General features: G+C 46.8%; 1 long non-coding RNA gene across 1 annotated transcript in view; it reads right to left on the reverse strand.

Moving 5' to 3' along the window:
* The window catches only part of LOC146351453 (uncharacterized), a 174,720-nt gene extending 156,056 nt beyond the window's left edge, over window positions 1–18,664 (reverse strand). The window contains exons 1-2 of the long non-coding RNA XR_014788900.1: window positions 18,502–18,664; window positions 17,327–17,401 (exon numbers count right to left, since the gene is read on the reverse strand). This is a non-coding gene — a long non-coding RNA (uncharacterized LOC146351453). The remainder of the gene's footprint in view (window positions 1–17,326; window positions 17,402–18,501) is intronic.
* Between the last annotated feature and the right edge of the window lie 4,676 nt (window positions 18,665–23,340).

The following is a 23,340-nucleotide window of genomic DNA, read 5'->3' on the forward strand; positions in this document are numbered from 1 at the left end:
GAATTGCCAGAAGTACAAGCTGGGTTTAGAAAAGGCAGAGGAACTAGAGACTATATTGCCAATATCCACTGGATAATGGAGAAAGCCAGGGAGTTTCAGATAAACATCTATTTCTGTTTTATTGACTATTCTAAAGCCTTTGACTATGTGTATCATGTGGGGCCGCGGTGGCTTAGTGGTTAAGACGCTGAACTGCAGACTGGAAGGTTGGCAGGTCAGCAGTTTGAGACCCGAGTGCTGCGTGACGGAGTGAGCTCCCGTCTTCAGTCCCAGCTCCTGCCAACCTAGCAGTTCGAAAGCAAGAAATTGCAAGTAGATAAATAGGTACCGCCTCGGCGGGAAAGGTAACAGCGTTCCGTGCACCTCAGTGTTCAATCATGCCGGCCACATGACAGCGCTGGCTCTTCGGCTTAGAAACGGGGATGAGCACCGCACCCTAGAGTCGGACACGACTGGTTGGGGATACCTTTACCTTTTATGTGGATCATAACAAATTGTGGCAAGTTCTTGGTGGTATGGGGATACCAAATAATCTTGTCTGTCTCCTGGGGAATCTGTATAATGACCAAGTAGCAACAGTAAGAACAGATCATGGAACAACGGACTGGTTTAAGATTGGGAAAGGAGTACGGCAGGGTTGTATACTCTCACCCTACCTATTCAACCTGTATGCAGAACACATCATGCGATGTGCTGGGCATGATGAAGCCAAGGCTTGATTTTAAATCGCTGGGAGAAACATAAACAATCTCAGATATGCAGATGATACCACTTTGATGGCTGAAAGCGAGGAGGAGCTGAGGAACCTTATGACGAAGGTGAAAGAAGAAAGTGCAAGAGCTGGTTTGCAGTTAAACCTAAAAAAAAAAAACAAGATTATGGCAACCAGCTTGATTGATAACTGGCAAATAGAGGGAGAAAACGTGGAGGCAGTGACAGACTTTGTCTTTCTAGGCGCAAAGTTTACTGCAGACACTGACTGCAGCCAGGAAATCAGAAGATGTTTACTTCTTGGGAGGAGAGCAATGACAAATCTTGACAAAATAGTGAAGAGCAGAGACATCACACTGACAACAAAGGTCCACATAGTTAAAGCAATGGTATTCCCCGTAGTAACCTATGGCTGCGAGAGCTGGACCATAAGGAAGGATGAGCAAAGGAAGATAGATGCTTTTGAACTGTGGTGCTGAAGGAAAATTCTGAGAGTGCCTTGGACTGCAAGAAGATCAAGCCAGTCCATACTCCAGGAAATAAAGCCAGACTGCTCACTTGAGGGAATGATATTAAAGGCAAAACTGAAGTACTTTGGCCATATAATGAGAAGACAGGATACCTTGGAGAAGATGCTGATTGTAGGGAAAGTGGAAGGCAAAAGGAAGAGTGGCTGACCGAGGGCAAGATGGATGGATGATATTCTGGAGGTGACGGACTCAACCTTGGGGGAGCTGGGGGTGGCGACGGCTGACAGGAAGCTCTGGCGTGGGCTGGTCCATGAAGTCACGAAGAGTCGGAAGCGACTGAATGAATAGACAACAACAATACGGTCTCACACCTGTTCATGTCTCAGATAACATTTTGGCCCAAGTGACAGGGCTTTAAATCAGCATTTTCTCTTTGTATACCATTCAGGTCATTTTGACCATTATTTTTATGCCACTTACCCAGAATGCATTATGAACTAGGGATGGTGGAGAATTCCGCCATGGATTCCAGTGAGGCCGGATTCTATAGAATCCGCCCCCCCAGAATTCATGGCGGAACGGCCTCCTGCCCCCCGCCCCCCCACGGAATCCCCCGGGACGGCACTTACCTGGGGCAGATGCGGCGGATGCAGCGGATGCGGTGGCGGTTCCAGTGGCGGATGCGGCGGCTGGCCAGCTGCGGCCGCCATTGCCATCTCTCCAGGCTGCAGTGATAGGCTACATAAGAATTTACGTAGCCTATCATGGCTACCCCCCCAAAAAAAATGGCGTACACAAATGGCAGCAGCTACGGCGGCTGCCATTTGCATTCCCTATTTTTCGCCGTTCTAGCCTACATAAATATTTACGTAGGCAATTACAGCGAAAAAAGGGAACCACAAATAGCGCCCACTACACTATTTGTGGTTCCCTTTTTTCGCCGTAATTCCCTACGTAAATATTTACGTAGGCTAGAACGGCGAAAAATAGGGAACGCAAATGGCGGCCGCCGTAGCCACTGCCATTTGCGTACATGTTTTGGGGGGGGTGGGGGTAGCCATGATAGGCTACATAAATTCTTACATAGCGTATCACGGCAGCCTGGAAGGATGCAAATGGCGGCCGCTATGGCGGCCGCCATTTGCATCCGCAGCAGCCCATCCGTGGACGGAAGTCCAGCTGCGGACAGACCTGGCCGGCTGCTCCGCGGAGCTGCCGCGGGGCAGAGCCAGCCAGGAAGGATTCCGGGGGGGGGAGGACCGGATCGCCTCCCCCCCCAGTCAAGGATTCCGGGGGAGGGACGGAGCGCCTCCCCCCCCCAGTGGATGCCCCGACCGGAACAGGTAAGTAATTCGTATATCCCTATTATGAACCTGCTTGTGACTCTGTATCTTCCTTATCGGTACCAGTTATTTTATTATTTATTTAATTCTCTGGATTCCTCATTACCTTCTATGCAACATGCTTACAGCTCCAAGACAAGACAGTTTTTGCTTTGGTGGGCGTAGGGAATAGTCAGTAATAGTCAGTAATCATTTTGAGCACATTGAGAACTGTACCACCAACCTTTCGTGGCAGATCCATAACAGGATGGCAGAGGAAAAGGCACTTACCATGTACGAAAGGCACTTACCTTTCGCGGATTATGTTTATGGTTGGGGGGGAGGCGTTCCATCCCTCCCCCTGGAATCCTCACCGGGGGGGAGGCGCTCCGTTCCTCCCCCCCGGAATCCTGCCCGGCCGGCTGTGCTCCGCAGGGATTCTGCGGAACCGCCAGCCGGCTCCGCCAGCAGCCGGACATCCAGCCGCTGGCTAGCAGGGACGCAAATGGTGGTGGCCGTAGCCGCCTGCAGTCATCCGTGATAGGCTACATAAATGTTTACGTAGCCTATCACGGCTGACTTAAAAAAAACAACGCGCGTACGCAAATGGCGGCAGCCACGGCCGCCGCCATTTGTGTACGCGCGTTGTTGTTGTTGTTGTTGTTGTTTTAAAGTCAGACATGATAGGCTACATAAACATTTACGTAGCCTATCACATTTTTTTTTTAAACCTAGCCGTGATAGGCTACATAAATCTTTACGTAGCCTATCACGTTTTTTTTTTGTTTTTTTTTTAAACTGGAAATGACGGTGGTGGCAGCCGGTCGGAAGACCAGCTGCTGCCGCCGAACCGCCGCCGCAGCCGCCGCCGCAACCACCAGGAAGATCCGCCCAAGGTAAGTCTCATCCCGGGGGCCTCCCCCAGATCCGTGGCAGAATTTTCGTACATCCCTAGAAAAAGGGGGCCATGCTGGTGGACAGGGAGGGGAGGGAGGACAAGATGTCAGGATCCACCAGATCTTAAAGCATCTGAAGTCCTGGCCCCTTCCCCAGCAACATGACTCCACTAGATAGGCTCAGAAGCCCATCTCATGCAAACTGCTGAAAAGGAAGACCAGGAGGTGAAAATCACCTCCATCATTCCTCCTGCTCTGCTGGCAACAGCCCAGTAGGGTACCGGAGGGTACCAGATTCTCTGAGATGAGAGGTTTCCATCTAATGGGTAGCAATCCAATAGAATTGACCCTAAATTGATTTTATGTTGATTGCCTATGCTATTGCTTTAAAATGTACTCCTTTGGTTACTTTGTAGGCTACTTTGTGGAGGCCAATGGCCTAGAAAAAGGATTTAAATAAATAATATGAGAAGAAAGGGAAAAAATAGTGAAGCCCGAGGTTTGTTTAGAGCACAGTCCTATGCATGTTTAGACTGGCTGGGGAATTATAGGAGTTGTAGGACTTTTATCTGTTTAAACACGCATAGGATTGTGCCCTTAATGTTATGTATGAATGTGACCTAACAGGAGATGCTTGAGGAATTCATTCTTTGCAAATTCTGACATGAACTGATCTGATACCCAACTTCTGAGCTAATGTGTGGATCACAATGCAGTTATCCTCTGAATTTCTCATTTCTCCAGATTTTGCAATCTCCATCTCTTGGTTTAGAAAATGTACCAAAATGTGTATACCAAATATGTATTTTATATAAAATACATTTGGAAATGCGTATTTTGTGAGAAAATGCAAAACTACATATTTAAATGCAAATTTTCGCAAGGATTAAAAAAATGGAGATTCATGTGGAGAATAGGAAATAATAGGCTTATGAATGAATGGATGTGAAAATGCCATGAACCAAAAATACTATGATCTATCTGTCCCTGTGCCTAACTGAATTACATGTGCTTTAAGATGCTTCTTAAAGGTTGAAAGAGAATAAAGTGAAAGCACAGAAGATAGATATGAAGGAGCAATGGAATATGGAAAGGATGCACCCAAAAATATGTAGCCAAAAAATCTTGGACTTAATATGGAAGAGACTTGGGAGGTCATGCTAAGCCTAGCATTAGGGGCGGTTGTCCCAAAGGAGGTCTCGGGGTGTTGGTTTCTACTAAACTCCGAGCCACCCCTATCAGTTTAGATTCTTTGCCTAATATTTATTTATTTATTTTTATTTCATTTCATTTCTATACTGCCCAATAGGAGAAGCTCTCTGGGCGGTTCACAAAAATTAAAACCAAACAACACACAATAAAACAATTTAAAATATATAGAACATTAAAACCACAATATAACAATAGAACCACAATAAAACCTAGCAGCAGTACAGGAATTTAAAATACAGATTTAAAACAGCAAAGATAAAAATTTAGAAAGCTAAAAAGCCTGGGAAAATAAAAAGGTCTTCACCTGGCGCCGAAAGGAGTACAATGTAGGCGCCAGGCGAACCTCACTAGGGAGCTCATTCCAGAGCCGGGGTGCCACAGCAGAAAAAGCTCTCCTCCTAGTAGCCACCCGCCTCACTTCCTTTGGCAGGGGCTCACGGAGAAGGGCCGCTGATGATGATCTTAAGGTCCAGGCAGGCACATATGGGAGGAGGCGATCCTTCAGGTAACCTGGCCCCAAGCCGTTAAGGGCTTTGAATGTTAACACCAGCACTTTGAATCGGGCCTGGAAATGGACTGGCAGCCAGTGCAGCTGGAAAAGTACTGGCGTAATATGAGTTCGCAGGCCAGTCCCTGTTAACAATCTTGCTGCCCTATTTTGGACCAGCTGAAGTTTCCAGACCGTTTTCAAAGGCAGCCCCACGTATAACGCATTGCAGTAATCCAGACGAGAAGTTGTCAGAGCATGGATAACTGTAGCTAGGCTATCTCTGTCCAGATAAGGGCATAGTTGGTATACCAGCCTAAGCTGATAAAAAGTGCTCCATGCCACTGAGTTCACCTGTGCCTCAAGTGACAGTTCTGGATCCAAGAGCACCCCCAAACTACGAACCTGATCCTTTAGGGGGAGTGCAACCCCCTCCAGAACAGGTTGAATATCACCTAGCCGGGCAGACGAACCACCCACTAACAGTACCTCTGTCTTGTCTGGATTGAGTTTCAGTTTATTAGCCCTCATCCAGTCCATTACCGTGCCCAGGTACTGGTTCAGAACAGCCACTGCCTCACCTGGGTTTGATGAAAAAGAGAGGTAGAGCTGGGTGTCATCCGCATATTGATGGCACCTCAGCCCACACCTCTGGATAACCTCCCCCAGCGGTTTCATGTAGATGTTAAACAGCATGGGGGATAAAATAGAGCCCTGTGGAACCCCATGGCACAATTGCCATGGCACAGAGCAATAATCCCCCAGCACCACCTTCTGGAATCGGCCATCCAAGTAGGAGCGGAACCACTGTAGTGCAGTGCCTCCAACTCCCAACCCAGACAACCTATCCAGAAGGATACCATGGTCGATGGTATCGAAAGCCGCTGAGAGGTCCAGGAGAATCAACAGGGTCGCACTCCCCCTGTCCCTCTCCCGGCAGAGGTCATCCCACAGGGCGACCAAGGCAGTTTCCATTCCAAAACCAGGCCCGAAGCCCGATTGAAATGGATCTAAATAATCCGTTTCATTCAAGAGTGCCTGGAGCTGTCCTACAACCACCCGCTCAAGCACCTTACCCAGGAAGGGGATGTTGGCCACTGGCCTATAATTGTTAACATCCTCTGGGTATAGGTTAGGCTTTTTCAGGAGTGGTCTAATTACTGCCTCTTTTAAAGCAGCAGGCACCACTCCCTCTCTCAAGGAGGAATTTACAACCTCCTGGACCCAGCCGGACAACCCCTCCTTGTTTGATTTAATAAGCCATGAAGGGCAAGGGTCAAGCACACAAGTGATCGATCGGACTTGGCCAAGCACCTTGTCCACATCCTCAGGCCTCAGTAACTGAAACTCATCCAATAAAACTGGACCAGACGGTGCTCTGAATGCCTCTACCAATGGAACTGCATTAATGGTGGTGTCCAATTCATGACGAATCTGAGCGACTTTATCCTCAAAGTGCCGCGCAAACTTGTCACAGCGTGCTACCGAGGGTTCCACCATCTCTCTCCCTGGCCCAGAATGTAACAGGCCGTGAACCACTCAGAAAAGCTCCGCTGGATGACACTGAGAAGATGCAATGCTGGTGGAAAAGAACTGCCTCTTTGCCACCCTCACCGCCACAGAGTAGGCTCGATAGTGGGCTCTTACCTGTGTTCGGTCAGACTCAGCACAAGTTTTCCTCCACCTGCGTTCTAGCCGTCTCCCCTCTTGCTTCATTGCCCTCAGCTCAGGTGTATACCAAGGAGCTGGCCGGGCTCTGCTCAGAGGAGAGGGCGCTTGGGCGCGATCGTGTCAACCGCCCGAGTCATCTCTGCATTCCACAGAGCGACCTGGGCTTCGACAGGAGCACCAGCCATACCAGCAGGAAAATCCCCCAGAGCCCTCTGGAATCCATCGGAATCCATTAATCTCCGGGGGCGGACCATTTTAATAGGTCCCCCACCCTTGCAGAGGGGAAAGGCCACCAGAAGTCTAAACCTCAGCAGGAAGTGATCTGACCATGACAAAGGGACAGATGTTAATTCCTCTACTTTCAGATCACCATCCACCTGCCCAGTTGAGAAAACCAGATCAAGTGTGTGTCCTTTTATATGCGTTGGGCCGATGACATGTTGGGACAGCCCCATGGTTGTCATGGCGGCCATGAAGTCCTGAGCCGCCCCGGATACAGCGGCCTCGGCATGGAAGTTGAGATCCCCCAGGACCATCATCCTGGGGGTCCTCAACACCAAGTCCGAGACCACCTCCGTCAGCTCAGGCAGGGAGTCTGATGGGCAGCGGGGTGGGCGATACACCAACAGAATCCCTAATCTGTCCCGGGTACCCAACACAAGGTACAAACACTCAAGATCTGCACTCGAATGAGCAGGAAGCCTGGAGAGGGAGATTGAATTCCTATAGACCACGGCAACCCCCCCTCCCCGACCCTCAAGTCGGTGTTGGTGCTGCACCGAGTACCCAGGAGGGCACAGCTGGGAGAGAGTGACCCCTCCCAGTTCCCCCACCCAGGTCTCAGTAATACATGCCAGGTCAGCCCCCTCATCCACAATCAAATCATGGATGAGGGAGGTCTTATTTTGGGCAGACCTGGCATTCAGCAGCAGCACCACCAGACCCGAGGGCAGACTGGTAAGGCTGCCAGGAACCATCAGGTTGGGGGAAGAACCAGAAGAGGGGACAGCTGTAAGGTGTCTAGCCCCTCTTCTCCTCAGCTGGCCTGTTAATCCCCCAACGCCATACCTCCCCCTGCCCGTGACCACAGTTATGGTGGCACCTCCCCCACCCCCTGAGTTGCCCAATAGTCCTCCCAGGCACATATTAAAATATTAAGATATAAAATACACAACAGTTTAAAAGAATATAAAAGAGATAAAAGAGAACAGCAGCTAAGAAGGAGCAGATAGTCCACGTTTGCCCCTTCCCCTTGTCTTTAAAGCTGCTGCCCTCTGCTGCTGCTGCTATTTGCTGCTGGTATTGTGGCTGCTGATGTCTCTGGAGAGGCAGGTGGGTAGATCTTCAGGTCCTATGCGACTCCAACTGCGACGCTAAGCACGCACTTAGTGTCGCACTTGGCGCTACGCCGAGGCGCATGCTGAGGCGCTGCCTCTGGCAGCCCCGCCTTAAGTACCTGTGGGCGGGGGCAGAAGCAGGCTCAGGCTCAGGATCACCCGGTGCAGCTGCTGGCTGGTCCTCCTTCCCCAGGCTCCTTATATCCTAATATCACAGTCTCCCTAGTTATTAACTTCTGCTCTTTCTCCCTACTGTTAATAAACGTTTATTTATCCAAGTTGCGCCAAAAACAGCCAAATAAGGATAGATGGTTAAGACTGCAAGAGTTTATTGACAGAAGGATAACCTTGTATCTAGAAGCATTTGTGATACTGGCACGAAACTTCAGTGCCAGAATTGGCCAGAATGATGAAGCTCCTTACCATCACTTTGGTGAGTATCCTCCTGAAATAGAGGTGGCCCACTTAATACCTGAAAGGCAGTCCAAAGATAAGAGCTGCAATTACTCTGCGTTTTTCCTGCTACGTATGATAAATGACTTAGATTTAGTACTGCTGAATGGGGGCTTCAAAGAGGATAGAAAAGGTGAATTCACATTTTTATCAGGTTCTGGAGCATCAACAACTGATTGTTTTATTATTTCCTATAATTCACTAAATTAGCTGATCAGTTGCAGGGTGGGTACGTGCACTGAGAGTGAGCACCTCCCTTTAATTGTACTCTTAAACCCTGAGAATCAGGATATCCATGCGGATCTTAAACCCCTGTTCTATTCGAGCTTCATGTATAAGATGGTCAACCAAGTCAGAGGAAAAATTATCTTCATTGTTACACTCTGAAAGCTGTCTCAGACTGCAGAATACTTTGTTAACTGCGAGATCCCCGCAAAATGTTTTGGACTTGTATCAAGAATTGATCTTATCCTTGCAAAATTACTTGACCTATAAAACCCGTGGGGCAGCATGTTCCTCTTTGTATGCCCAAACCTTGGTTCGACCAAGAATGCGTGGACGTGAAGAAATCCCTAATAGATAAATATAGACTATACAGGAAATAGGATTTGCCAGTTATACCCCCTGAATGGTTGACTCTAAAGAAGAGTTAAAAACTTAATTAGGGAGAAAAAGAACCAGGTACAGAGAGTGAGTTGGCAGAATCTGAATGCCGCTTTGAGGGCTCATGACTCAGCCGCCTTCTGGAGAATTGCCTCTAGAGGTTGGCATAGTAAACCAGGTGGAATGGATTTCCACATTCCAGTTAAAACCTGGGAATTATATTTTAGGGATTTGTATGCAAAAAGAGAATCCAGAGCCCCACTATTACAAACTGAAATGAATGCTCTACCTGACTGGCTTATTTCTAAGCTTAAATTGGGCAAAGCACCCTGGAGCGACAACATTCCACCCGCGTTGCTTAAGGCCAACATGGAGCGGTGGGCCCTGGTCCTAGCAGTCTTATTTACCTGTATCGATCAGTCAGCATATATACCAGAGGATTCGGGCCTCGCTACCATCACTCTGATATATAAAAGCGGGAAAAGATCAGACCCTGCTAATTACAGGCCAATCAGTCTACTGAGTATTGTCAGTAAGCCGTATGCCAGTCACCTCCTTGAGAAACTTTCAAGCTGGATGGAGGAGGAAAACCTTTTGGAAGACAAGCAGGCAGGTTTCAGACCAGGGCACTCCACAGCTGACCAGGGGCTTGTGTTGCAGCACCTGGTTGAAAAATATTCTTCTGTTCCTGGGGGGGGGCACTTTACACAGCCTTTATTGACTTTAAGTCTTTTGATCTAATTCTGAGGGACAGGTTATGGCAAAAACTTGAGGCTGCTAACATCAATAGCCGATTGTTGACTCTTATTTGTAGTCTCTATGATAAAACTTGGCTGCAGGAGAGATGCAACCGCGTAAGCCATCTGACCACACCGATACCAACTTATATCGGTGTCAAACAGGGCTGTGTTTTAGCCCCTACTTTGTTCAACATTTACATGAATTCCCTGGTCAATAGTTTTTCCGAGACAAAGTCCCACCCTCCTAAATTGGCAACTAGACCTTTGTTTATCTTATTATATACAGATGATGCAGCACTTCTCTCTTTGATATGCATTGGCTTCAGGCGGTTATTAAGAACCTTGCACATTTATTGCAAAACTGAGAAACTGGTGATTAACTATGCCAAATCTAAAGTCTGAGTCTTTACTTGAAAATGGACTAAACATCACTGGCAGATAAATGGGCATCCAATCGAGCAGGTTAAATCCTACAAATATTTGGGAGTAATTTTCCAGTCATCTGGCTCTTGGAGAACTCAAATCTCTAACGCCATTGAAAATGCTCAGAGGAGTGTTAAATCGCTCATCTCTTTTTTTTTTTTTATGCCAAAGGAGGCCAGAACATGCCATCAGCCCTAACTGTTTTTTCTGTCAGGGTGTTAACACAAATGTTATATGGTGCACAGCTGTGTGTTTACAGTAACATTGCCGCTATGGAATCCACTCAAACAAAATTTCTGAGAAATATCCTTGGCCTTCCAAGTTGTATGCCCAATGTGCCCTTGCGTCTAGAGACAGGCCAAATCTCGGTTGAATCCCGGGTTTGGATGTATATGTTACATTTTTTGGTTAAAATTGATATTTGCTCCTCAAGGTTTGGCCCCTCTGACTTTGACTGACGCATTTCAGTCAAAATGGAAAAGGGCTGTGAACGAGAAACTTCATAATTTGGGTTTCTTGCAAAATGCCACCTTTGCCCTGGGCGGCTGGGCCACACAAAAGCCAAAGGGGACGTACGCCAGCATATTAGGGATAATGAGTTACAAGATCATATAAGAGTAGCTACTCCATATTCCAAATTCAGAGATAGGGGGTGGGCTTTCTTACCTGCAACCTATTTAACTACTCTAACCATTCCAAAATATAGGAGAGCGTTCACGCTGGCCAAGGTCAATGTGTTATCTTCTGCAGTTTTGGAGGGTAGATATATGGTACCTTACACTCTGAGTGCTTATGCCCCCATGAAGCTGGTGTGGTGGAGACTGTGGGCTGCAATACTGCTGCATTGTTCTGTCTATCATGATTTTCAGCATATTTTTATTACTCCTATTTTACAAGGAGTACCTGGGAGATCTGATGTGTTCTATACAGATTACCTGCTGGCTAACCAGAATTCTCAGGTAACCTCTAAGGTGGCTAGGTTCAGCGCTGCTGCAATTGTTTGTCGGTGTGGGATGATGTCAATTGTTTGATAATGTTTTAATTTGTTAAGTATTTTAATATTATGCGGGATTAGGTGCAATTCTTATTTATTTGCATTTTAACTAATTCTTATTGCTTTCATATTATTGTATTTATACTGCTACTTTACTTTGCTGGTCTTATGACCGTAATCAACTATTATTTACCAATATGGAAGGGATAAATAACTCATGAAGGGAAAGCGACGAAGGAGTGGCATGATGAAATTTACAGACTTAAAAAATAAGACAAGCAGAAGAAGGAAGACTGAAATAAGAGGCCTAGGATGAGATAAGGGTGAGCCAACAAAGGATTATAATAATCCAACCAAGATCAAAACAAAGAATGAAGTAAAGGATATAATAATCCATCTGAGATAAAAATCAAAGAATGGAGTAAAGAATGAGCAGCAAACAGAAAGAAAAACAACAACCAAATCTTGGAATGATTAAGAAGCTGAAAGTGACAGCCCTTAACAATGGAGGAAATATTAGATGAAAAAGTTCCATGTGGCACATGCCCAACTGTGGGTTTTGGATTTCCCCTCCCCCTTATGGACCAGCATGACTGCCTTTGTTTTTTCTCTATTTATTTCTTACATTTACACCCCATCCTCCTTTCAAGAAGCTCATCCCCACCACACACACGCTTTTATCATCACAGCCGGGGTCGGCATCAAGGGTAGGCATGGTCAGGCACTTGCTGAGGGCCTGCGGTCAAGCAGGGGCCCAGTGACAAGAGTCCCCTGGACTTGTTCCCCTTCACTGTTGCAACCTGCTTGTTCACCTGCCTCTCTCTCTCTGGCCCAGGCGACAGTGGTGGTAAGATGGAGGAACAAGAAATGCCGCTGCCCATTTGCTCATCAGATCTCTGCTTGTTTGTAGCAATGATGAGAAAGAGGACCTAGTCCAACACTCTAGCCCCATTACACCAGGCTTCCCCAATTCCCCAATGTTGTTCCCTCCAGCTATTTTGGACCACCACAACTCCAATGATCCCCAGCTAGTAGCCATGCCAGCTGGGGCTGATGGGAGCTATAGTTCAAAACATCTGAAGAGCATCATATTGGGGAAGGATGCGCTTATACCATGCTGGCCCTCAAGTGTTTTATGTATAGGACAAATTCACATCAAACATGAAACTGATGCCGTCTCTTGAGCATTTTGGCACCCCTGCCCCCGAACTTGCCACAGCAGTGCCCCACCCACCCAAAGCAGTGATGTTGCAAGAAAACAAGCTGCATGGGAACTGTGTGCTTGGCTGCCAAGCCCAAATCAAGCTTCCAAAAACCTCCCGCTGAAGAAGCAAATTCAGCAGCAATTTGGGTGGCAGTGGTGCAGCCCAATTCCCAGTGGTTTCCAGGAGGGGCAATGCATCCCCCGATCCGCAGAAGTAGCCCACCCCTGTTCTACACAGTCTTGTGCTAGGCCCCTTAGGTAGAACAAGTCTGGCCTTACATGTTTGGCAGATCAGAACAAAGCTCCCTGGCCCAGGCCATCTCTTTCCTAAGATCATGAAATATTGCTTAGCCAATTAATAATAACAATAATAATAATGATGATGATGAGAAAATCCTCCCCGAAAAAAAGGGGTTGGTTCAGTTGTGCTACATTCCATATGTACAAAGGTATGTGTTTATCAATGCCTTCCTGTGTAAGGATATGTTAGAAATCAGTTCTTAAGGGTCTTGGTGCCCTTACAACCTCCCTCCCTCAGAAAGCTGAGTAGGTTTGTTCATGGCTGGCTTTTGGTCATGTTTGGGTTGATTTAAACATGCTGCTGTCTTATATTACTGCTGATCATTTGATGTGATTGTTATTTATATTGATGATATCTCTTTCATGGTCTATTGTTTACAGGTTTGCTTTTAGAGCTAAACAATGAGTTTGTGTGTGTGTTTTAAATTATTTATTGTTTACAATTTAGGACCCAACCAGGTGTGTGTATGCGTTTTAAATATGCTCTCATCAGTTTGGCTTTCGAACAGGGGTGAGGGATTAACTTTTTACAGCTTCCAGGGGGAGAGGAGGAAAACCTGCCTTACCTCCGCATGCTCCCTGCTTAAGACAAGCTCTCCCTGCTAATTCACTTCCTGGAGAAGAGCTGAGCTTGGGGAAAGTATCTGAGGGTGCAATCCTATGCATATTTAGACAGAAAGACACCCCTCCAACTCTCAGCATCCCTTCAGCCAGCCATGTAGGTTGGGGCACACTGAGAATTGTAGGACTTTTTTCTGTCTAAACATGCGTAGGGTTGTGCCCTTAAAGCAGCAGAACACTGGGAAGTAAGGCAGCAGCAGAGATGGCTTTTTCTCCTTCACAGGTGTGCTTCTTTTACTGTAAAAACTTAAACCCAATCCCATTATTATATAGCCGAAATGGTGCACATCTGCTTTGTCCCTAACTGTATGTTGTTGGTGTTGTTTTAATACTATGAGACACTTTTTTTTGTTACAGTCCCAAAGGCAAGATACATATCATTTGAATAAATAAAATAAGCAGGTAGCTTGATCATTCTCTGCTCTTTGCTGTTAAAATAAAAAAGGAAAGATCCATGCAAATCAGGCCTATCCCTAAAGGATAATGTGCTAATTAATATGGGTAGATGCAAATTTACAAATGCTGCAATTTAAATAGAAATGCAATGCATCTCCCCATAGTGGTGAGCTGTGTGCCTGCTCAGTCTGCTGTCCAGGTGCTAAATGTTGATGGGTGTCAGGCCGTGCCCCCGTCTGGGGGGAGCAATAGCCTGTGACACTGATTCTAGGTCAGTGCGGGATGCTGTGGAGCAAGGCCAGCTGTGAGAAGCCAGGGAAGCTGGAGACTTCAGTTCTACCAGGCCTCGCACCTGGTTACGAGCCAGGAGGGGGTGAGACTCAGGATGCTGATACAGCCTATCTTCCATAGCTGGGAGACCTGACCTTGATGGAGGCCCCTGCTTCTTGATCAAGGGCACCTTCCATGGAACAGGGCATCATGGGGAGGACTCTGAAGGAGACGAGGCTTCTTGGGATGTCAGAGAATTTCACCACGGATCTCGGTGAGGCCGAATGCCAGTGCATTCGGCCCCCTGAACTCCATGGCAGAACAGCCTACCCCCCCACGGATCCCCCCTGGGATGAGACGTACCTGGGGCGGATGTTCCAGGCGGTGGTGGCTGCGGCGGCGGCTGCAGCAGCTGCGGCGGCTGGTCTTCCGACCGGCTGCCGCCACCACCATTTGCAGTCTTGTTGGGGGGGGGGGAGTTGTTTTTTTTTACAAGACTTGATAGGCTACGTAAAGATTTACGTAGCCTATCATGGCTGGGTTAAAAAACAAACAAACTGCATATGCAAATGGTGGCGGCTATGGCCACCACCATTTGCGTTCCTTATTTTTCGCCGTCTTAGTCTACGTAAATATTTACGTAGACGATAATGGCGAAAATAAAGGGGAACGCAAATAGCGTAGCGGGCGCTATTTGCGTCCCTTTTTGATTCGCCGTTTTAGCCTACGTAAATATTTACGTCGGATAAGACGGTGAATCAAAAAGGGACGCAAATAGCGCCCGCTACGCTATTTGTGTTCCCCTTTATTTTCGCTGTCATAGTCTACATAAATATTTACGTAGATTAAGACGGCCAAAAATAAGGAATGCAAATGGAGGTGGCCGTAGAAATCCGACTGCGGACGGCTCTGGCCTGGGCCTGGCCGGCTGCTCCATGGAGCTGCCACGGAGCACAGCCGGCCATGGAGGATTCCAGGGGGGAGGAATGGAACGCCTCCCCCCACACACACCATCAACATAATCCGCGGAAAGGTGAGTGACTTTCGTACATCCCTATTCTTGGGTGTGTCAACTCAAGAGAGTGGAACAGAGGCATCTGGTGAGGTGCAGCAGTAGGGCTGTTGGAGAAATCCGCAACGGAACCAGATGAGTTCGGATTTTATTAATCTGACCCCTGGATTCCACAGTGGACCAGTTTTTCCCTTGTCAGGTGGATTCCGCAGACTTGTGGACTGTTTTTCTAACCTTCAGGAACTTTGCACAAATTTTGTCATAGAAAACTATGCATTTTTTTTTAAAAGAGGGCCAAAATGTTCATTTACCCCATAGGCTAAAGCGTGAAAATGGGCATTTTGTGGGGATTTGCACATTTTGTGGGGATTTGCGCATTTTTGTGCATGCAAATTTGCACAAATACAAATTTGTGCAAATTCAGAAACTAAAAAACAAATCCACTTCCTTCAATGGGTGGATGATTGAATGAAAGGCACCTGACAACCTGAGAAACACAGACAGAACAGGTTTAACACAATCCATACATCTTTACGCCGCACGCATTTGCGAACTGGGTTTCCCTGCCAGGGGCGAGTGTCCGGTAGTAATCTTTAGTGGCCATTCCCTTGTATTTAAATGAGAGCAACAGGCAATAGAGTTTGCTAGATGTAACATCTTTCTAACCTGAAAAACTTCATTGTCTTGTTTCTTTGTTGGAACTATAAACTCCTTTGCACTTATTCTGTAGTCTGTTTGGATGTTTTGTTGGGAAACCCAGAAAGTGATCCTGGTTAAGGAACTACATTGTAATCTGTTCTCTGCTGATTTATATTGGGACTGTAAAGGCTGAAAGCCATTTACTAGAATTACTGCAATAAAAGCTTTACTGAAACCTGAGACTCAGTACCAAGAAGTTGGGACTGGACAATGGACAACCTCAAGGCCCCTCCTAGACTCCCTGCTTATGGTTCTTTATTTTAAAACCAGACTTGGATAGCCCTTCAAATACAGGATGCCTTCAAATAGAGGACTGTCCTCTGTAAAGTAGGACAGATGGCCACCCATGCCCCTTTATAGGTAGCTTCATATGTTCATATTCATGTAAGGAACATAAAAATGACTATGTTGGTCGCTACACTGAATAACTGGACACACTGAAACATACTACCAATACTATGAAATCCAGTGAGTAATAAGGCTTCTGAATGTTCAGCTCCAGACAAAATGGCAGCAGAAGGGGCACAACCTTTCTTCTTGGTCTGGCTCTTGATAAACTAACAAGTAAAAAAAATGCAAGTGATTTTTGAAACAGCAGTTTCAGTTTGGAGATAGATCAGATGGGGCCGTATGGGTTTGTCAACCCTTTCCAGCAAATTATGTGTTAAAGGAGTTAGGGCGCAATCCTGTGCATGTTTAGACAGAAAAAAGTAGGGATGTCATGGGAATCTGAGAGCGAGGTGCAGTCCGGTGTACTCCCCCCATGCTTGGCCTCCCAGACCCCATTTGCCGAGCGACTGCACTTACCAGATCCTGCTTGCTGATCTACCACATGGTCCATGAGCCCTTGGCAGCTGCTTGACCCCTCAGTGCGCTGCCATTTTGCAAAAGAAATGGCATCTCTTTTTTTTCCGTAAATGTAATGGTACTTAAATGGTGGCTGTGAAGGGTCCATTTACACAACCTTACATTTATGGAAAAACCAGAGCTGCCATTTTTTTTGCAAAATGACGGCTCGCTGAGGGGTTGGGAGGCTGCCAGGCTCTTGCTGGGTGCTGATGGCCCATGCAGCAGCTTGTCCAGGGAGCCGAACAGGCGTAGACAGGTGGTGGCAGCTCGGTGAGCACCCTGTGGCACAGACAGGTGAGTCTGTCCATCCCTAGAAAAAGTCCTACTACTCCCTGCATCCCTCCAGCCAGCCCTGCATAGGGTTGCACCCTAAAAGTCTTAAACAAGAAGGCTTGGGAAAACAACCTCAAAAACATTTGGGCATGATCCAGCTATATGGAAGTATTTTTAAGTCTCATTGATTTCAGCAGAAAGCTTTCATGCCATGCTTACATTTGGCTAGATTATACCCTGTGTTCCTCATCACTAATAATATTACACAAAGTCACAAACTGGTAGGACCACTGTTCAGAGTTTCTTCATCATGAGGAAATCTATGTGAAAATAAAACAACCAATATGCAAATAAAAATGTGCGCGCAGCGCAGAACAACTCACATATCTCTGTTGAATAGGTCTTGAATTTGGGCTCCTTAGATGCTACAGCATGGCATACAGCTGAAGGCAGCACAGCTGAATGTCGTAATCCAAAAAGAGAGGTCCATATGAAGAAGCAGAATTCTGTGTTAGATCAGGAACTCTGGATGCACATTGGCAATTTGTTTGTATTCTACATCATTTTGCATTTGTATTCTCTATGCTTTGACTTAGATTCCTGCATTGAGCAGGGGGTTAGACTCAATGGTCTTATAGGCCCCTTCCAACCCTAGTATTCTATGATTCTATGATTTTATTGTATTTTCTGTTTGGGGGATTAATTCATCATTATTGGGACTTGTTTCTATCATATATTCTTACACAAATGTAATTAGCCCCTTTGTTCTTTTGTTTTTGTTCACAAGAGGTCAGTCTCCTTTCCTGTATATTTCATCTGAACCCAGCCAATCATGGTTTGCCCACAAACCAGGATCGAAAGAGACAGGCGGGAGATGGTAAACTACAGTTGTTGTCTTAGCTCTGAACATCCTCTCAGTGTATTCTTGCCTAGGGATAGTGCGAGCGTCTGGTTGATGCTCGAAGCCCAGCAAGAAGTTGCCAGTTCGGCCCCCCGGACACCAGTTCGTGGACCTGAGCTCTTGCCCGACTCGGTGGCATGCTCCGTCTGGCAAGAACATGGGCACCCACTCCCTCGGTGAGCCAGTCACCTATCGCTGAAAGGAGCAGAAGGCAGCATCTCTCTCTCCTCCTTCTCCCATCCTTGCTACAGTGGCAGTGGCACAGGGCAGGCTGGTCATTTTCTGTAAATGTAAGAGCCTTATGGAAAATGATCAGCTTGTCCCTTGGTGCTGCTGCTGTAGCAGGTGGGAGCAGACAGAAGAAGGAGGCACCTATCCCCCCCCCCCGCCAACTGCTGGAGGCCAGGGTGAGATGTGGAGGGCTGGCCACCAAGACCCTTTTTCCCCGCACCAGCCCCTGACAGCCAGTGCGAGGAAGAAGGGCAATGGTGGCACCCCAGCATTCTCGCCCTGGTGTCCTCTAGAGAAGGCCAGGGTGGGAGGCTGGGGGCTGGCCACTGAGGCCATTTTTCCCCATGCCAGCCCTTGACAGCCGGTGCGAGGAAGAGGGGTGGCTCGCACAGCTCGCAGGCAGGCAGGGCGAACAGGGAAGCTCACCGAGCAGGTCCAAGCTGCACGAGCTGCGGGGGGCAGTTCATCGAGCTCCCCCCACCCCGGATGTAGATAGGCTCATCCATCCCTATTCTTGCCAGGAACTGGATGCAGCTGCCCCATGTGGAGAATCACTGAACTGCAGGTGGCAGCTTCTCAGCAAAGAATCTTCCAGGCCTGAGCTGACTCCGCCCACCCAAAGTGGCCATTGGATCATTTGGAGTATATTTCTGTGGGAGTACATTTATTGTTGCAGCTGAGCCTTGTTTGAGCAACAAGCTGTTCCTGAGCTCTGTGTCCTGTGTTTCTACTCTTGCTTTCTGGTCCTCTGTTCTGTTTACCCTCTGATCCTCATTGCTCCTTGGCCCTGACTCCTGGCTTGTTCTCCGATCCTCATTGCCCTTTTGGCAAATTCACTATCAGTCTCTTCTCCTGTTTTTGTCTTTCTTTTCCTTTTTGCCCTCCTTCTTAAAAATGACATTTATTAGCAGATAAGCTTCTTCTTCTTTTTAAGACAGGGCCATTTAAAAAATAATTTGTTACAATGCCCATTTTTATAGGTGTTTGACAAATATTATTAAGTGGAGAGCAAAGAATTAACTTGTCCTATAGCGACTGAATTCATCAATAGCTGAAGAGGACTTTGAATCCATGTGTAGAGGCATACCATTACAAACCTGTAGGAAGAGTGGCTCTGGCTGCACTCCTCTTTACTTTGGAGTAAACCCCACTGAATGCTAAGGTTCTGAACATACTGTTATGCACACTGGTTCTGAAGGACCTGTGTGAGCTTGCCCAAGCATTAAGATCAGCATCAGATGACGTTCTCTCTGGCCTAAAGACAAACAAGAGTCATTAGGGCTAGCAATAGGGCTTTCTCAGTGGTGGCTCCACACACCACTTCCTCCCTAGGCTGGCCTTTAAAAGAAAAAGAAAAAAAAACCCTGAAGACACATTTATTCCAGTCATCATTGGTGCTTAAAATTATTTGCTGCTGTTACTCCTGCTACTACTGCGTTGTGTGCATGTGCACGCTCGCGCATGCATCAAATTAAAAATTGTACAATCGGGTTTTTTTAATATTATAAGCCACCTTGTGAGGACAGTGCACCCTGAAAGGCAGGCTAAACATCTTTCAAATAAATCAATAATGTTACTTCTGCCACAAACTCAGAGGGTAGCATTAGAAAAACCACTCTTAGCCTCATTTCCCCCTCCATCAGCAATATGGGATAATATAAAACCATTCATCTTACAGGCTGTTATAAGGGCTGAGATATTATATGGGTGAAGCACTATGAAACCGTTCAGATATTTTATTATATTTAGTGGTATATAAATATCGCAAATTACTTAATTAAATTACTTATGGGACACTCTAACTGTACACAGTATTCTAAGGGTGGTCAAATACTGTGTACAGTTCTGGTCACCACATCTAAAAAAGGATAGTGTAGAGTTGGGAAACGGGCAACTGGGGGAGCAATCTTATGGCTGCCAGTCAGCGGCTAGATGGTTATAAGATATCTGGTTTTCTGGGAACCGACCTTCCCCCCTTCCTTGCAGGGAGCACAAAACAGCCTCATGCTCTGCGCTTGAAAAAGGAGTGTGGAGCGGCCAAAACAGGGCATTCCGGGGGGCATTCCGGGGCGGGGAAGGCAGAAATGCCGGTACGACACATCCAATGTGTTGCCCAGCAGCCTCTTCCCCTGCTCCGCCTTCCCATGGCTAGACAGCCGAAATCAGCTGTCTAGATTAGGGATGTACGAATGTCACTTACAGTTTCGTGGCATCCACGGTGGGGGGAGGCGCTCTATCCCTCCCCCCAAAATCCTCACCGGCTGGTTTCGCTCTGTGGCAACTCCACAGAGCCGCCAGCCAGGGCCTCCAGCCACTGACATCCAGCCACTGCTGGGCTGCGCAGGGACGCAAATGGCGGCTGCCGTAGCTGCCGCCATTTGCGTCCCTGCCTTTTGCTGTGATAAGCAATGTAAATACTTACGTAGCCTATCACAGCAAAGGGCAGGGATGCAAACAGCGGCCGCTACGCTATTTGCATCCCCACTTTTGCCATGATAGCGGCCGCCATTTGCGTTCCTGCCTTTTGCAGTGATAGGCTACGTAAGTATTTACGTAGCTTATCACGGCCTCTGCAGGGATGCAAATGGCATCCCTGCGTTATCTGTGATAGGCTACGTAAATACTTACGTAGCCTATCACGGCATTCGTGGGGAGGTGAATGGCGGCTGCAGACGTGGCCGCCATTCACAAAGCACCAGTGAACAGCAGCAGGTAAGTTCCATTCCATGCGCATTTTGCAGGGTGGGGGGCTTCGCTCTGCCACGGATTCCAGGGGGCGAATGCGCTGGCATTCGGCCTCCCTGGAATCCATGGCAAAATTCTCCGCCATCCCTAGTCTAGACAAAAATGCAGGGCAGGAGAAGTGCAGAGGGAACAATCTCCTCTGTGCTTCTCCTGCCCTGTATTAGATAGGCAGTCACCTCTGTGTTCGGAGGCAGCTGCCTATCCCCATAGGATTGTGCCCTAAAATGATCAAGGGGCTGGAGCAACTCCCCTATGAGGAAAGATTACAACATCTGGGACCGTTTAGCTTAAGAAAAGAGGGAAGTAAGGGGAGATATGACAGAGGTGTACAAAATTATGCATGGTGTGGAGAATGTGGATAGGGAGATATTTTTCTCTCTCATACCAGATCCTGAGGTTAACCCATAAAGTTGATTGTTGGGAGATTCAGGACAGTTAGAAGGAAGTACTTCTTCAAGAGGTGCATAGTTACACTATGGAATAGACTTCCACGAGGTGTGGTGATCACCACCAGTTTGGACGGCTTTAAACTAAGGGGGATTGGACATATTCATGGAGGATAAAGCTATCAATGGCTATTAGTCCTGATGGCTATATCCTACCTCCAGTATCAGAGGCAACATCCCTACGTATACCAGTTGCTGAAGAACATGGGTGGGAAGGTGCTGTTGCACTCATGTCCTGCTTGTGGGCAGCTGGTTGGCCACTGTGCAAACAGAATGCTGGACTAGATGGACCCTTGGTCGGATCCAGCACGGCTCTACTTATTTTCTTATTTTTTTCTTATTAAAATGCTGTAAGTTGGATTCAGACTTAGTCATAGAGTAGTTCCGTGACTAACTTAAGTCCCATTTATTTCAATGGATCTACTCTAACTGCTGGTTTGAAACTCAACATTAAAAAAACTAAGATCATGGCATCTCTGGCCCCATCACTTCCTGGCATATAGAAGGGGAAGAAATGGAAGCAGTGACAGATTTTACTTTCTTGGGCTCCAAGATCACCGCAGATGGTGACTGTAGCCATGAAATTAAAAGACGCTTGCTCCTTGGGAGGAAAGCTATGGCAAGCCTAGACAGCATAGTAAGAAGCAGAGACATCACCTTGCCGACAAAGGTCCGTCTAATCAAAGCTATGGTTTTCCCAGTAGTAATGTATGGCTGTGAGAGCTGGACTATAAGGAAGGCTGAGCGCCGAAGAATTGATGCTTTCGAACTGTGGTGCTGGAGAAGACTCTTACGAGTGCCCTGGACTGCAAGGAGGTCAAATCAGTCCATCCTAAAGGAAATCAACCCTGAGTGCTCATTGGAAGGACAGATCCTGAAGCTGAAGCTGAAATATTTTGGCCACCGAACACGAAGAGAAAACTCTCTGGAAAAGACCCTGATGCTGAGAAAGACTGAAGGCAAAAGGAGAAGGGGACGGCAGAGGATGAGATGGCTAGATAGCATCACCGATGCAATGAATATGAACTTGGGCACACTCCGGGAGAGAGCGCAGGACAGGAAGGCCTGGCGTGCTATGGTCCATGGGGTCACGAAGAGTCGGACACGACTGAACGACTGAACGACAACGACAACAACTCTAACTACAACTAAGTCTGGATCCAACTCTAGGTATTATTATGCACTAAGCCAACAACTCCCATAGCCAATGGTCATGCTGCCTGGGGATGACAGGAGTTATAGTCTGACACAGTTGGGCACACCGGGTTAGTGAAGGGTATACTAAGCTTGGTCCAAAACGTTGCCTAAAAGAAAACACCGGTTCTGCTTTAAATAGTGCCTTGTTCTGATTGACTTGAGCAGGACTTTGCTGGGGAAGAAATTACACATCATGAAAATCAATCCCGGCAGCACTCTGTTAGCAGAGGCTCTGTATGAAACATGTTAACACGTCTGGTGCTATTCCAGTCAACCTGCTTGTTCATTCTACGCACAAATCCAACTAGACAGGCATTGATCTCCTTGAGCTTCTGCTGACATTTATTATGAAATTTACAAGCAGCAAAATGAATTTAGATTGGCATTTGTATATTTTGCTTCAGTCTTGATTTTAAGCCCTTACAGTTGGTTTGATTCCCTGAAAGTACTTTAAAGATGACAATAAAAGAAAAAATAACAATCGTGTCTCTGTTCGTCAATGCCTGCTTTTTTGAAACGAAAAGAGAAGGTTTTTTGCTGATTTTTTGTTGCTTTTTAAAAATGTATGCCTTTGTTATAGCACTGTTCTTGGGAGAGCCCTATGGATTAAAAATGATATAAAAGCTTTCCATTAAAATATCTAAAGGCTGGAACCCTAGCAGGCTAAAACATAAAGCATTTTTGGGTGCAATTGTATACACATTTAGATAGGGAAAAGTCCTGCAAGTTCCAGTATTCCCCATCCAGCATGCTGGCTGGGGAATGCTGGGGCTTGTAGGATGTTTTCCTGTCTAACTATGCATATGATTGTACCATTAGCCTAAATATTCATGGTGCAATCCTACTCAGAAGTAAGTTCTATTGACTTCTGTTAGGT

The sequence above is a fragment of the Heloderma suspectum genome, chromosome 3 (genome assembly GCF_057233095.1).
Source record: "Heloderma suspectum isolate Gila_16-S chromosome 3, 16-S_ref, whole genome shotgun sequence".
NCBI classification, from domain to species: Eukaryota; Metazoa; Chordata; class Lepidosauria; order Squamata; family Helodermatidae; genus Heloderma; species Heloderma suspectum.